This window comes from Scatophagus argus, chromosome 9 (genome assembly GCF_020382885.2).
Source record: "Scatophagus argus isolate fScaArg1 chromosome 9, fScaArg1.pri, whole genome shotgun sequence".
NCBI lineage: Eukaryota > Metazoa > Chordata > Actinopteri > Scatophagidae > Scatophagus > Scatophagus argus.
In genome coordinates this window covers 2,263,176-2,279,096 of record NC_058501.1, presented here as the reverse complement: position 1 = coordinate 2,279,096, position 15,921 = coordinate 2,263,176, and positions in this window count along the sequence as shown.

Genomic DNA, 15,921 nt, shown 5'->3' with positions numbered 1-15,921 from the left:
CTACAAGCCACTAGGAACAAAAATCCTACTCTAGATGTCACATCTCAGTATAACAGAACACTCCAATGATAAGGAAGAGTCTCATGCTAACTATAGCCTGTCTAAAATTGATCTTTTTTGTGGACAGTGCTACAAACTCATTGAGAAAAACTTTTTTTTTTTTATTCTATTGCTCCCCTAAAAAAGAAAACAATAAAGCAAGCAAGAAATTAGCACCATGATACAACTCTGAGATCCGCAAATTAAAGCAAAACACTAGAGGAATTTCGCCTGTTCTGACACGATAGTCTTAAATGATACAGAAAGGCCCTACAGAATACCAGAGCAGCCTGTTACTCAGCGAACAACCCTGGGTTTCTGTTCAGCACTGTAGCCAGGCTGACAGAGAGTCATAGCATTATTGAGACTTGTTTTCCTGTAACACTTAGGAGTAATGATTTTATGACCTTTTGTAACGTAAGATTTTACTCATTAGAGACAGAATTCAACATCTCCTAACCTCAACTGGTACTAACAAACCTTCAAATGCAGAAGCCTTGGAAACAGCTGTAGGACCAGACAATTATCTAGACTGCTTTTCTCCTATTGACCTTCATCAACTAAATTCACTGATCTCTTTCCTACTAGACATTATAAATTTGTCCCTAATAACAGGCTATGCACCACAGTCCTTTAAAGCAGCTGTAATCGCACCTCTCCTTAAAAAGCCTACTCTTGATGCAGAGGTTCTGGGCAATTATTGACCAATATCTAACCTTTCCTTTCTCTCTAACTTCCTTGAGAAAGCAGTCGCTAATCAGCTACACGACTTCCTACATAATAATAGTTTATTTGAGGATTTCCAGTCTGGTTTTAGAGCTCACCACAGCACAGAGACAGCACTGGTCAAAGTCACAAATGATCTTTTACTTGCATCAAATAAGGATCTTGTCTCTGTACTTGTATTGTTAGACCTCAGAGCTGCATTTGATAGTGTTGACCATTGTATAATATTAGACAGACTGGAACACTTAATTGGCATTAAAGGGACTGCATTAAGCTGGTTTTAGTCTTATTTATCAGATTGAAATCAGTTCGTTCATGTTTCAGAAATATTTTTATTGAACTTTTATATATATATATTTCACTTACACAGATACACAACAATCAAAACAATAACATCCATAAAATAAACACAAGACACGATTTCCACAAGACATTTCACATACTTCACACATTTCAAACTAATTAAACAAACTAAATAAAACACAAACACTCAACTACACACGTCAACACAGCAGTTTCACATTGATTGTGCATTTAAACGTTTAAACGTTTGAGTCTGTTAATCTTCTAAGCTTCTTAGGGTCCGCAGAACACATATACAATCTTAATGGGAAGTTTGGTACTGATGCCTGCTCAATATTCACCCAGGCTGGAGAGGCCTGCAGTGAAAAATAAAACATTGCAGAACGTAACTGGACAGACCAATAATACAATCTCAGATTTGGGAGCCGTAGATGCCATAAGTGAATCCTTCCTTTTCATTAAAAAAGGGGTTTTTTTGACCGGGTTCAATCTCTCTTCTTTATTTAAAAATAGTATAGATGATTTTGCATTATTAATGTTATACTCAGAGAACCGCCCAAACAGTTCAACCTGTTACAGAAGGTGTGGGACCCTAATTGATAGTTTAGTTAAAAACACAATCACGTCGTCAGCATATAAAGATATTTTATGTTCTTGTTCTCCTAAACAAATGCACGATATGCCTTATTGCCATAGCTAGTGGCTCTATGGCTAATATAAATAACATAGGTGACAGGGGCGAGTAGATCCTTCTAAGGTGACTGGTTTAGAAACTATAGTATTTGTCAAGACACTGGCTGTTGGGCTTGTATATAAAATCTGAATCCATTTAAGAAATTTCTGCCCAAATCCATATCTCGGCAAAACATTAAATAAGTATGGCCATTCTATTCTACAGTTTGTTCATGTTAATGATGAATCCTCCTTATACACAAAGTTAGTCACAGGGTCCCCCAAGGTTCTGTGCTCAGACCAATATTATTCAGTAAAATTACTCTGTAAAATTCAGAATAGACTTTAAAATACTCCTCACTTTGCCCTGAATGTACAAGCGCCATCTTTCTTTCACAACCCGACTGGTCAAGGCAAATGGCCGCCCGCATTGACCTGGGGTCTGCTCCGAGGTTTCTGCCATCTTAAAGGAAGTTTTACTTCGCCACAGTCGCCAAGTGCTTGCTCATGGGGGTTTTGTTGGGTCTCTCTAAAAATCAAATTCAAATCAAATCTTGCCTCCTCTTCCAGTTGGTACATTTACAGACTTGCAAAAAAAATCTCCTTTAAATGTATCAAGCCTAATGAAGTCTGCCTGCATTCCTTTAAATTAGAGAAGAACAGAAATTCTCAGAAGAAATGTCTATAGCTGTGTTTGAATAATGTGTAGACACGTAATTGCTCAGACACCTATTCAGACTGTATTTTAAAACCTATTAACACAGTTCCTGTTCACAGAAATGCTTAACTGACCACTCAAACATCTACTAATGATTGCATTGAGTTTTGGCTTCTGGAAACAGATTGTCGGTGTGGGCTGGTCAAACTTTAACATTTAGCTATTAAGGGAAAGGTTTAATTATCAAACACTCCTCTTGGGGAATAACTTGAGAGTGTGTGTTCGTGTGTGTTTTAGTATTTGTGAGTTGTTGTGAGAAGTGGTTTGAGTTTGACATTCACGGTGAGAATTTTTTTCTGTCAAGAAGCCTTTTGATGATCCCCACGCCTATAAGGGTCAGATTTTGTAATGGCTATAATCTTGTGAGAACAGTTATCCTGGCTGACTACTCCATCAGATGATGGTGTTAGAATCCTATAGATACATATATATATATATGCTTTAAATTGCTTAGCTCTGATCCTATGCACATAGGATGAGACATATATATATGTGTGTGTGTGTGTGTGTGTGTGTGTGTGTGTGTGTGTGCATTTGTAAACCTATAGCGTTACCTCTCACTAGAGTACATATTAAAGTCATATGGTCCGTACCAGAAGAGGAGGGACTTACTTGGGTGTGATGGTTGCCGTGTCTGTAGTTCAACACATGATTTTCACCTTAGTTCACATCCTGTGTGAAAGGAAATGAACATCACTAGTCTTTTCCTAAACCTAACCAGATAGTTTTTCTAATCTTAACCAAAGTTTTATGTTGAGCGTGTCTTAAAAAGGTTTTGTGGCAGGAAGCCTTTGTGTGTTAGCCACAGATGCTCTGGATGCTCAAGGGAATCTTGTGCATTTAGATAACATGAGCTGGGATAAGAACCTCTTCAAAAAATATTGACATTTTTAAGTAAACTGCCACATTTTGCTGTTCCTGCATATTAAGCTATAGCCCTGAAAGAATAATAAGCAAAATATTAACTTAAGAGATATATAGAGTTTATGTGCTGCCGTCTTAACTTAGTTACTCACCGCCAACTGTGTTAGTCAGGCTGACCTGTCAAGCTGGTGGTGTGGCCTACAGTGTTACACAATATATGTAAACTGTCTGCTGTAGCCTGATAAATAAATACTGCCCATTACAGTCACTTTACTGTGAACAGTGGCACACAGCTGTTCACAATGCAAAAAAAAAATTTTTTCTGATGCAAACCTCTGGCCCCACAACAGTATGAATGGTTTGATGGAATCCATGATAGTTTGCCCTGCAGTAATCAGGGGTTTTCATATGATTGGCCAGTTTTTAGCATGTAAGGCCATTGTTTGGATCAGTGATTGAAGTTTGTGACAAAATACCATAAAAATGAATTTGGTTAAGTGTTTATCTCAAGAGGTTTCATTGGCTCGCATCCATGGTCCTCCATCGAAGTGAGCAAGCATTTCTTCTGCCTTTTTATAAATTTCAGCACTTGATTATTAGGCTTTGTTAGGATCTAGAGGACAAGGATTACTGACATGTTCACAGTACTGAGACTTGTCCCTTGCAGAAATATCTATTCTAAGAGTTGTATGTGTGCTGATTGTGTTCTGCTAATGTCTGGTGAAGTGAAAGGACAGAGTGGCTGCTTGGCTTGTCCCCATGAGAACCACCTGCTTCAGAGGATGTTAAAGTGTAATCCAGTCTGCCTCTCCACAGCCTAACAAAGAAAGCTGTGTGGAGTAATCTCCAGTGCCTAATCTCTAACCTTAATCACCGGGACACTGTGAAAAAAAAAAGGCCATGGTCTTTTTGAACAAGCACCGCCAAATGGTGTGTGCAATTAATCTCCAATTCAGCCACACAAAACAGCCAATTTGTATGTTAAAGAAGGATGTTGGAGGAGGGAGAAAGGCCCAGTTGTAGTTGGACATTAATGCCAGGATATATGTAGTCCCCCTCAGCAGCAATCTGCTGCTTGGTGAATAGTGGTGTTTTGATGATGTGCCATGTGGTGGGACATAGAGGGGATACAAGGCCATATTTGGAGGTTTTTGGTAGAGATAGGAGGGAGGCTGAGAGTGAGGGATGGGTACATGTTGAGATCAGAGGTCAGTGTAAAGGATGATGGCGTCTCCTTTGTTCCCCATTATCTCTTGAAACACACAACTTGTTCTCGCACACTTCTGTCACACACTCTGCTAGGGTGGTCCCAACAGCAGACAGATGGCCGAGAGTCTTTACTGTGATTCAGTCGCATTGTTCTTCTCTGAGATGCATGACAACATAGTATATGTGAAGTTAATCACCAGACTCACTACTTAACTGTAGTCTTTTTAACAGATTGTCCAGTTGGATTTCGCTGTGGTGTTTTTTTTTTTTCCACTTTTTGTTTGATTTCTATGGCTGCCGAATAGAATATTTCTATGCTATGTTATTCTAGATATTTAGTGGCACTTCCATGTCTGATATTCAGTCATATATTTTATACCTAATTTCAACTTTGTATTTTCCATGTATTCATTTCATTAATTCAAAAGATGGAGTTTGGTTAGTTCTCTCAGCGGTGGAAAAGTACACACATCTTTCACTCACAGGCACAGTGGTACAGGAGCGCACAAGTGAGGAAATAGATTATTCACACTTGGCACGATCTGGTTGAAATTAATATGATATAAACATCTTAAAGCAGTCAAAGTTATTGTGTTGATATTTAAGATGTGCTGAATGATTCACCACGACAGCGGATATGTTGAACTGGTACTGCCAGGCTGGGGCTCGAAAAAGGACTCGGATGCAGAGACTCGTTAGTCGATAGTTCAGACTTTATTTAGACGTCTGAAAAACCCTCTTGGCAGAGTGAAGACAAACCTGACGTGTGTTCTTCCTTAGAGGAGAACACACGGCTATGAAACATTAACTTTCAAAGGAAACAAAGTCTGGCTATGAAAATTAATGAAACAAAAGACGCTCACAGAGGAGGATAAATACTACAACCTAAGAAATTACACTAAGAACAAAAATCTCTCCAAATGGAGGAAAATCTTAACTAACAAAACAATGAAACCAAAAATCACTCTTAAAGAGGAAAAACCCTATGGCTAGATCTAACAAGAAAAACTAAACTGAGCTATAAAATGTACAAAAAAAATGCAACAAAGGGCTTACTGAGGCTACGGCAGAGAACGCTGTTATGATCGCACTAAGGACGAAACACACTGGCACAAGACAAGACACTATTTGAACACATGAGGATAATGGGAAACAGGTGGAAACAATCGGGTAATTGGGAAGACAATCAGACTGGAGACATGAGGAAGGGCAAGTGGCCTGAAACGAGAGGAGAGTTACTCTTCAAAATAAAACAGGAAATGATGAGACATAAAACCCAAAACAAGACAATACCTCACCGCGGTGTGACAGGTACAACCGATGCAGCTGCTGGTATTCATTGTGAAACACAGGAAATTCCTGTAATTTTTTCTCAGGTCTTTTAGCTAACAACAAACCATCCTTCCATCATTCATTCTGCTGAGGGTTTCTTTCTTTTTTTTAGTATCTTTTCTATTTGCAAAGGTACATTGCAAAGCCAGCATGTTAAATCTGACCAGCTTGTGCTGCTGCATCCGCAGTGCCTGCAGGAAACAGCCAGGCCCATTAGATGACCTTGACCTCAGCCTGCAGTGCACAACATTCCTTCATTTCCTTTGCTAAAATAGACCAAGTATGTAAATTAAATCATTCAAAATACTGACTTCTTGTGTTAATTTGTCTGTATTACTTAATGCCACACTAATTACAACCCCCTACACCCATGTTTTCCAATTCAGCAGACCAAAGAACACAAGGGTGTCTGCAAGGCATAATGGCTTAATAACCTCTTACAAGAAAGAGCGACAAAGAAGGTTCCCATCCCCACTGTGCCCAGCCTGTGCTGTAGTGCAGAGGATGGAGAGACACTGCTGCAGAAGACTTGTCTGTCAGTGAACTGTCCGTGTCCTCTTTTCACTACATTATCAATTATAAACTTGTTTTCTGCTAGGAGAAAAGAAATAAATCTATTCATCAAGTCAGTCTAACATTTGATCTTGTGGTCACTCATAGTTGATTCATGTATAATTTGCCACCATAGGAACAGTGGTTACATGACCGTAGAAACAACCAACAGCCTAACTGTGCATGTGCTCCACTACTTAAACAAATAGCACTACACCTCTGCCTTTACTTAAGGGACAGTAGCCATATTGCAGTGTGTGTGTGTGTATCTATACAAAGTTGCTGTTTGCTGATGTTGGAACACTATGCCAGAAGCTGTCCTCTCTCACTGGGACTGCTTATATAGTAGCATCCCAACAGTTCTCCATTTTTGCTCTTGTCCATAAATGTCTTGTTCCTGCAGATCATTTCTTATTATGTTGCCTTGGTCCCCCAACACCTGATGAAGACCTTGTTGAGCTCTCTTTTGTTCAGTCTCACACCAATTTCAGTAAGGACTTAGCATAAGGGTCTGCACCGGATATGTGACCCCACTTTGATCGGGGTTTGAACACCCCATTTTTATAGTTGAATCCAATATAATATAATTTAAAATAATTCATGTTTAAAATTTTTGTTAACAGTAAACGATTCATCTTGAGTTTGCAAAGGATGAACGACAACCATAACACCACTGTTGGACAAAGCTTCCTTTAGTGGAGAAAACAAAGAGGTGCGCACACCTTGACATCAGCATGCATGAATGTTGGTCAGCGAGCCACTTAGCAGGCACAAAACAATCACAGCAGCCATCTCCAGACTAGATGAGTTGAGGAAAGTGTTGTTTTCCAGTAATTGTCAAACAATTGTAGAGCTGGCGAGGCTGATTTGCTGCTGTGAACAACAGCACAACAGAGAAATATGCTTGGGAATGAACAGGTAGATATTGTGGTGTTTATTCTATGATTAGCTTTGGAAATGTTTTGAATTGATTATTCTTTTCTTGATTTTATGGCTTTTGGTTGCAAAAAAGGTTAAGTACAGAAAGAGAGGTTGTGTATCTCTGTTTCAGAATCAGAATCAGAATCCGCTTTATTGCCATGTAAGTCTTAGTGATTGGTGCATACATAAAACGTAAGGACGAGTAACATATAATAGTAGAATAAAATAAAATAAGATGAAATACAATAAAGTAAAGCAAAATAAAATAAGATAAGCAAAATAAATATGGTTCTGGAGGTAGTACAATAGTGAAGTAGTAGTAGTAGTACAGAGTGTAGTATAGAGTAGTATAGTAGTATAGAGTGGAAGTAACAGCAGGTGGATCGTGACATGAGCCTGCATTGTCCTTTAAACTTAAAACTATGAATGTTACATGTGTCTTAAAGCTTATATGATGAACACTTATTTTAAACAAGTGCTACCTTTAAAAGCAGAAGGCAGGAAAAGAGGACAGCAATGTCCATGTCCTCATGTATTTGTGTATAGGTTGTGTTTAAGGGAAATATTTCTGTTGTGCGAGTTGACTGTCAGTGAAAAATTATTTTGTTTAATTAATGTCTACAAATATTTTTCTGAACCTTTATAATGACATGATGTCACAATAGGAGAGTGTCAGGCAGTAATTAAGTTGCTCTATTTATGTCACAGTAACATGAAAAGCTGATCTAATATATTAGAATAGTTTGATTATTTTGGGAAATATGCTTATTAATTTTCAGGGAGTGAGATGATTGAGAGGATTGTTACAAGTACTGTGTGCTAGCCGAAAAGTGCTCTCTGACCTTCACCTCTGACCATGCAGGTACGATCAAAAGTGTGTTTTGTTTTACCTGTAGTCACAGTCACACCTGATGTCTAGGTGTAAGAACACTCCTGAATACACTTCTTCATCTCCTTTGACTCAGGTGGCATTAGGCTTCTCTTAGGCAGCTGAAGTCTCAAGGCAATTAGCCTAGCTCTTAAATCAGCTTAATTTGTACACAAATAAAAATGACAGCATATGGCATGAGGGAGGGATCATTACCAACATCCCTGATGCATTTTGGATTCAGTTTGACCTCCAGTCATTTCACAATTTCAGATGACATCATGATTGATGTCCGTGTTTACAGATCTCAGCTTGATGTACAATGCTCTTATAACCAGTAGACAGGACTCAATAAGACCCAACTTGTATTATATTATCCTCTGTTAGACCCTGAATCATTATGATTGTGTGCTTTGGTGACCTCATCAGGCCACGGCGGCGATTTGTGATATGTTTGAATTAAAGTGTGCTTGTTTATGATGGCTAACTCCTATTAATTGTGACAGCGTGATCAGTTGCGTGTCATTCTAACAGATGTACCATCTTGACCCTGCTCCAGTGTGCTGACCGCTGAAACACTATGAAGCCAGACGTTAGCACGTCCTGGACGCGCTGCCGACCTCGCCTTGTGAAGATGCAGTCAAGGACAGGCTTGCCGTTGCTCACACATGCAGCAGGGAGGAGGAGATGAGAAGGTGTTCTGTTTCAGGATTCACAGGAATTAGTGGTGAAAGGTTGTGAAAATAACACCGAGGCCCAAGCTGTGCGTGAAATTGTGAACAGAGGGATTAATGGGACTGTAAAATGAGCATTAAAGTCCAGCCCCACCCCCAAACCACTTCACAAAGGTATGTTTGAGCGCAGAGCAACACACTGCTCTACAAGGCCACTGTATGTGGTGTGTGTGCGTGTGTGTTTGTGGATGGATGGATAAAGACCATCTCCTCTTACTCCATGATGACACTAATGAGAAAAACAGAAAAAAAACAGCATAGCACTGTTAAAAAACAGAACAGGCTTGTATTTCCTTCACTTACTATACCTGCAGATACAGTGTGTTGTGTTTCCTCTCAGGTCTAGTCAGTCAACAACGCAATGTTTGTGTTGTTTAACCTTTTTTTTTTTCAATCTAGTCAAAGTGTGTGTTGATTGCAGTGACATTTTCTGGCATTTGAGCATATGGACACACACATCTCAAATGAGAAGGGGATATCTCATGCGGAACAAGAATCGACATAATCCCAAAAACTAACACTGAAGTCTGTTGTCTGATTCTCAGGGATCAATACCACAGACACACTGCTGTTTCTACAGCTAAGCTCCAGGTATATGCAGAGACAAAGAAGTCTAAATGCCAACAGGGCCACAACTCAGAACCCTGGCTGCTCCGACACATGGTCTGTCCATGCATTATGGAGTTTGACTGCGGTCAAAACTTTGCAATTTGTGTGTCTTAATCTATAGCCCTCCTCACATTCATGCCAAGCTGCTGTGTCTTCATCTAATCAAATGTTTCAGAAGGTTATGCTGATATTTCTGTTACAGTGATGGAACACAACTAATATGGTCTTAAAATTGATCAGTAAAATATGTTGTTACTACATTAACAACATGATAAACAATATTTAAGCATTTATCTTTAGCTATAAAATAGCTATTAAATTTACAGCGTGTATACTAAATTATTATTATTAAATTATGAACAGGGCACTGTCAATCCCTGTAAAATCTGCTGTGAATTAAGCAGAAACTTTTACTCTGAAAAGTAGAGGTTAGCATTTTTCTGGTTATATATTTATATAGAAATAAATTCAGTTAATTCAAATTGTCTGCTATATCAAAGGTCTATCATTCACTGGGAACAATAAAGAAATAGAAGTGCTTTGATGCTACAGGGCTGTTAAGATTCTGGCCGACACAGTTTATTTGGAGCATTAAATGCAGTACTCACGATGGACAGACTTTTGACAGAAAAGAAAAACGATGCTCATCAACTAAGCAAATCTAAAATGTGAAAAAGCCTTTGCGGCTTTCATGTCCACCAGCAATTCAGAAGGAAAACGTCTTTTCCGTGTAGAAACCTGGCCAAAGTTTAACTCACTTTTTTCTTCATTTGAATAATAGAAACTAATGAGAAATGAAAAGAAACATGCAAGTCATGTGGCTAATACTGTTTTCATATAATATTTAGCTTGACTCCCATTGGCACCAATATGTGCCGTATTGTAGTTTTTAAAAAATGCCATCAATTAATCATTTTCTACAAGTTTTACTCATGGAACTTAGTAAGTCAATCTTACATCCTGAGCAGCAGCAATCCAGAAGAAAGTCATGTAATGTGATCTAAGGCCAGCCATCTCCTGATTTTTATTATGAAGTCCAGACTAATGACAGATCACTTTTATTTTGTATTTATTAATTTATTTTCTACATCTCTTGGTAAAAGATGTCACAATCATGAAGAAAGTTTTCAAAGAAATTAGTTGGAGATATTGATAAATTATTTGTTTTATAAGTTTTATTTTGTATGCCACAAGATATCAGTGTGGGAATGTGTGTGTGTGTGTGTGTGTGTGTGTGTGTGTGTGTGTGTGTTTACACCCAACCAGAACATTCTTATATCAACAGCAGTCCTATCACCTGTCTGGGCTTGGCTACAATGAGGAGCTCAGGTTTCCTCTCTGAGCATGCTCCAAAGCTTAGTTGTTAACAGCACAAGATTAGCCAACATGCATGTGTGTCGTTGCTGTTGTTTCTGCAGGAGGGGACGTTCACGTTTCTTTTAGCAACTGTAGAATATATAGCCGACAATGTTCCTGCCAGTAGTTCCTGGCAAAAAGCAACTAGGTCAGTGGCTCTACATTTCAAAGTGTGATGCTGTAGTTACGCCTTTAGCTTGACCTCTGAAGGCACCCCTCTCAGGTAGTACAGAGCGAGAAAGGTCATTGGGAAGTGGTTGGATGGGGCGCATTTTCTCCCAGGAGAGCAAGGTTTAGGTCCCAGGTGTGACCAAGAGTCAAAGTTAACTTGCTTTTCAAGTTGAACAATGCAAGTTGCATAGTTGACATCACTGAACTTACTACATTATGTTGCACAAGTTAACTACTCGGTATTGTGTTAAGTGGTACCAGATTTTAATACCTAAAATGCTGAAAAAAATATTTGCTATATTTGAAAAAGATTACTTCAAGTATCTGTGGTTTGAGCTGGGGATCAACTCAGGTCATTAAGTTCAAGGCAGTCCAAGGCAGAATTATCTGTGCATCACCCCCTTCAGACATCCACTCTTACTTTCCACCATGCTATTTGGAACTCAAATTACTGCCTGGGTCTGTATAATCCAGTCCTGCTGGGAAAGCCTATTTCAAAAGTGTTAGCATTTGAAGACATCATGCTCATCTGACAACATTTCCTGAGCCCAGACTGCTGTTACACGCTTGTTAAGGGAGCGTTCTGAGCTGAAAAGCATCTGTAAATGATTTGTCAGTGAAATGTCCTGGATGTAAGGACATGAATGGACACAGAGAAAGGCTTGTGAAACAAATGAGTGCAGGAGTTAACCTCATGGATCTTCCATTAGACATGCACTGATACTTCTAACTGCAGAGAGAGACTGGGGCAGGGGGCAGAGGGAACAGAAAGCTTGAACTTCTATCACTTTCAGGAAACACTCAGATTAAGTTAATCCAATTAGAACAACCAACCTTTAGGCAGTAGCCTGTGTGTCTTGAGCCAAATGTTAACATCAGCATGCTGACATGCTGACAGCAACAATGCTAACATGCTGGTTTTTAGCATGGTCACCACCTTAATTTAGCATTTTAGCACACTAGCACTTGGTAATTAGCCTCTGTGTGCCGGACCATCAGACACGAATCTGTCATTTAGACCTGAGTGTGACAGCGCTGCTCAGCCTTCCTTTGCTTTGTGTATTCTTTATATATGTTATTTTTCTTTCCTCTTAAAGGAGTTTTGCAGGGAGTCCTGCTGGTAAGAACAAAATACACATGGATATTAACTGACTTGACTGCATATTCCCTGAAATTCATTATCGAGATTAATAGTATTAAGGTTGCTCTTTTGTAGTTTTGAGTAATTTTGCTTTATCTGACATAGCATCAGATACAACAATTTGCATTAAAGGGACTTTTTTTTTTTTTAAAATCATAAAAAGGCCGATATGCACCACATTGTATTGGTCTAACCCTGCAGCCTTTCGCTTCCTGCCTTGCTGTTGATCCTGCTTCTTGCTTCTTTTCTGGTTTCTTAGCAACGTGATGGTACTTAATGGGCAGTGTTACATTGGCCTTGTTGACAGTCCGTGAAAAACCTGCTGGAGAAGACGGAAGCTGCTAAAAGAAGAGCCAAAGTGAGGAATAACTAGCAGGATAAAAGGCTTTAAACATGGAGGTAATAGGCGTGGCAAAGTCCAGCGAGGAGAGTCCAGCAGCTGAGCAGACTTAGATGACTAAAGCAAACAGTAAATGTCCATCAGCCTGCAGAGACGGCTGACCCTCATCTCTGACCTCCAAACACACCACAAATCTACAGGCTTAATTGGAGATTCTGCCGCATCGCATTCCATCAACGTTCTTTATTTGCCAGTGCAGCCACACGTAACCTGTGCAAATCTTTGTGTGCTTACAAACAGAAAAAAAATAGATATCTAAAATTCATTTAAATGAGTCATAGCAAGAGTGCCTTAATAGAAATACATACAGATGTCCTTTACAAAAAATACATGTGTGAATTTCCTTTTTTTCACATTTGAAATTTGTCACATTTGCCTTTGTCATGACTTTCTCATCACATGTGATAAGCTCTAAAACCATGTGGATTGACTACATGTGAAATGCTGTGTTATGTAATAAACCATATGTGATTACAAGTGAATAAATGAAATGGTGACACATTCAATAATCCATCCACACATTTTCTATACTGCTTATCCATCCGGGTCATGGAGGGGCTGGAGCCTATCCCAGCTGACTACGAGAGGCAGGTTACACCCCGGGCTGGTCACCAGTCAGTCGCAGGGCTGACACACAAAGACTGACAACCACACATACTCACACCTAGGGGTAATGAGTAGCCAGTTAACCTAATGTGCATGTTTTTGGGACTGTGGGGCAAAGCGGGGAGAATTCAATTCAATTCAAGTAATGGAACTGAAGATAATGATAATGATGAAGTATACAGAAGGTACTATAGTGATTATGCTAACAATAATAGTAACAATAATAATGGTAGTAGCTGTAAAGAGTAGTAATAGAATTAAAACACATTATGACTAAACAGTAGTAATCACAGTAGGTTTCTAGCAGGACCACAGCAGGAGGTCCGACCACGATCCATGGGAACCTGGGAGATGAGAAGGCACAAGGACTCCACATGGCAGGACATGGCAGGATGATCCTGATACGGAAGAACCTGACTGGCCTGCATGAGTCCTGACCTCAACCCTATTGAACGCCCTCGGGACAAGCCGAAACGTAGGCTGCGAGCTGCGAGTTAAGAGCCCTCCCCATCCAAGACCAGTGCCTGACCCCACAAAAGCTACACTGCAGGAATGGGCAAAACCCCCACAGAAGCAAACCCAAAATCCCACAGAAAGCCTTCCCAGAAGAGCAGAAGCCGACACAACCACAAAAGGGGGACCAACTCCAGGCCAATTTCCATGCACTTACAATGTGATGTCACCAAAGTCCCCATTGGTGTAATGGTCCCTTGTCTGGGTACATATAGTGTGTGTATTTATATTGCTATGTCAAATGTGATAAACCATATGTGAAATGGTGGTTCACAAATGACAGTACACAGAAAATGATTTTTTTTCACACAATATCTCGAACTATTTGAACTTGAGACTCACATGTACCTAGATTGTCAGTTGACCACGTGAAATGTCCCACACAATGAAAGACAAATGTTTGATGTATTTCACCTGTGAATAATTCTAAAAGCAAATGTTGCCATGTGTCAAGATGTTTAACATGTAATAAACATGATAATAAATGTCTTTTATCTTACATTAAATGTGAAATGGATGGGGTTTTTTTCAACACTGGATTCACAGTATGCTATAATAGCCCATACAGTATCATAATAATCACCTATGAAGCAACATGGATTCTTTTAAATGTCAGGCCTATATGTGAATTTACCACAATGGAACTGTGTTTTAATATGTCCTTTTGGTATATTTCTTGTTGGAAATGTGTTTTCCTTGTGGTGAATTCATATTATGATATGTTTAATTTTTTTTAATTGTTTTTTTTTGTTTTGTCAAGGAACTGCTGGATTTTTTTTCTCTTATGTGTTAATTGGGATGTTTGGGATTAAAAACAGACAAAAAAAAAAATAAAACAAAACATAACTTTTCTGCAAAATGATTTTATTTTGTCTTCTTTTAGAATTTGCCTCAGTCAAAAACACACTCAGTATACAAGCAGTTATACTGATTTGATTGCAGCTATATTTCAAAATCATAAAGAAACATTTACTCAATAAATACAGTTTTTGCCCGTGTGCTTAAATGTGGTGGCATTATTTTTCCAGATAATATTTACAAGACACCATAAATAACTTCAACAGATGGAGCACATTTCAGGCTTTGACAAAAATTAAAAAAAAAAAAAAAAATCCAAACTTGTATAAATATAGGTTCGTCTAAGTACTGAAGAAGACAAAAACAAGAAAATCTAAGAGAAACCGTAAATCCTGCTGTACAAACATGCCCACTTAGCAATAATTAACAGTTTCTTCAAGGATCCATCATAATGAATGCAGTTAATTAAGCTGCCTTACCTGGCATTCCAACGGGTCAGATTGCATATGATCATGTCTGTCAGTCGCTCTACACTCACTCAGAAATGATTACCATAGATATTAGAACGGAAAACACACAATATTTCCCATATCTGCTGTTCTTTACTTCAGTTTCTAGTAAAATGAATGCTATAGAATGTGCATCATTTTATTGTCTTGCCAATCAGTTATTTTTCACCCAACAAGTACTGGAGCAGCATATGTCCCGCTTTAACAATTAAAATATGGCCAGTAATCCATTCTGTGTTGATGGTTGTCACTGTGCAACCACATCTATTACAGACACAAGAGTCAGTACTGTCTGCTCTCTTCTTTTCTGTCTTTACTTTCCTGTACGATACTAAAACTTAGGAAAAAAAGAAACATAAGGAGAATGGCTTTTGCATATTAGTCTGTGAAGTTTAATTGGTCTGCATCACTGCAAAGTGCACCACACCAAACCCTGTCATTTCTCCTCATCCAAAAGCATTAAAAAAAACAAGGAGACCACTTCACAAAAACTCAATCTCGTATAGTGCAAAAGGTTACACACAAGGGGACTAATATTAAAGCAGAACCCAGCACTGTTTTCCACTTTTTTCCATCATACCAATCCATTTTGTCAAGATTTTACTGGTTGTTTTTTTTTTTTTCGCTCAAGTGATTTGTCTTTATTTCCTGTTTAAAAAAAAAAATTAAACTCATTAACATTCGACCTAAAATGAGATATTGGCAGAAAAAGATGATTTCTGTTTTTCTGACAGCTATGACAGCAGTCACAGAGAAATGCTGGTCAAATGCGCAGCTGTCTCATTACAGATGTCACATCATTAAATATGTTTCCATCCACATGTTTATAATGTACACTTAGAGACTGTCTGTCCAAGAACAACAATATCAGTTGTTTCAA